The sequence below is a fragment of the Priapulus caudatus genome, unplaced genomic scaffold (assembly GCF_000485595.1).
Source record: "Priapulus caudatus unplaced genomic scaffold, Priapulus_caudatus-5.0.1 Scaffold359, whole genome shotgun sequence".
NCBI lineage: Eukaryota > Metazoa > Priapulida > Priapulimorpha > Priapulimorphida > Priapulidae > Priapulus > Priapulus caudatus.
Window position 1 is genome coordinate 252,655 of NW_014577420.1, and position 994 is coordinate 253,648.

General features: G+C 37.8%; 1 protein-coding gene across 1 annotated transcript in view; it reads left to right on the forward strand.

Annotated features, from left to right (window-relative positions):
* The window catches only part of LOC106809495 (acyl-coenzyme A thioesterase 9, mitochondrial-like), a 9,712-nt gene extending 9,174 nt beyond the window's left edge, over nucleotides 1-538 (forward strand). The window contains exon 10 of the mRNA XM_014812583.1: nucleotides 1-538. This exon is cut by the window's left edge and continues 295 nt beyond it. The gene's annotated coding sequence lies outside the window, so the exon portion shown is untranslated.
* The last annotated feature ends 456 nt before the right edge of the window (nucleotides 539-994 follow it).

Sequence of the window (994 nt, forward strand, 5' to 3'; positions counted from 1 at the left end):
TAAATAAATAATATAACATTAATTTTTTTGTAGAGACCGAAACCACTCCCCTTTCACCACATGGGAAACTTTTCCCCTATTTAAATTTTTTGTACACACTACTGTTGTCTGTAGAAATGTTAATTGTTTATATCAGTAAGCCAAAACACACTGTAGGCATTAACGACTAGCGTTGGGTCAGTGACTCGAGAAGTCAAAAGTTGATGGCAGATTTGAACTTTACAGTAGCTTACCACTGATTTCGAATTATTGTTCTAAGGATGCAGCCTTGTGCAATAAACACCCCAGATCTTATAAAACCAAATTTGACAACTGAGCAGCTCAATTTAATTACAAGATGTTTTTTATCACGTGCCGATGAAAACATCTACGGCTGTGACTGGTTATTTATGAAATGTTGTGGGTTAATGTTGCTCGAAATATGAAACGATTCAAAATATTTTTGTCATTGCGGTTGTCGCCGGACATTAGCGCGTGCGTGAACTGCGTTTGCAGCAGCTCATTTGAAATAAAGTTTAGGCTTTTCTACAATTCTAAACGTTATGGTTTGTCATTGTTGCTGCAGTGTGCACTACATTGGGTCCTATAACTACCACAGACATAGGTCCTGCGAGTTTTGAGATATGACACGACTGGTTATAACGTCATTAACACTTGCACTGCTCCCCTCATAAAATAGACCACCATTTTGGTTTTCGATTATCGCGCAAATAAAAGCAATAAAATATTCCAGTCAAATTACTGTAACGAAGAATCTAAAACACAATATTACACGTAGGTATGATTAGGTAGGTAGGTAGGTAAATTTAACAAAATCGAATGGTTTTTTGCCATTTTCATTTTTGCCAAAAGGTGAGCGTGGCTCGAAAGTAGGTCGACTGGCGTGCTCAAAAATAGGACGTTCAAATCCCTCCCATAGGAGTAACAACTGTATGCAATTTGAAACATGTGGGTCAAACGGTTCTCGAGTTATCGTAGACCGTAGCCAAATGTT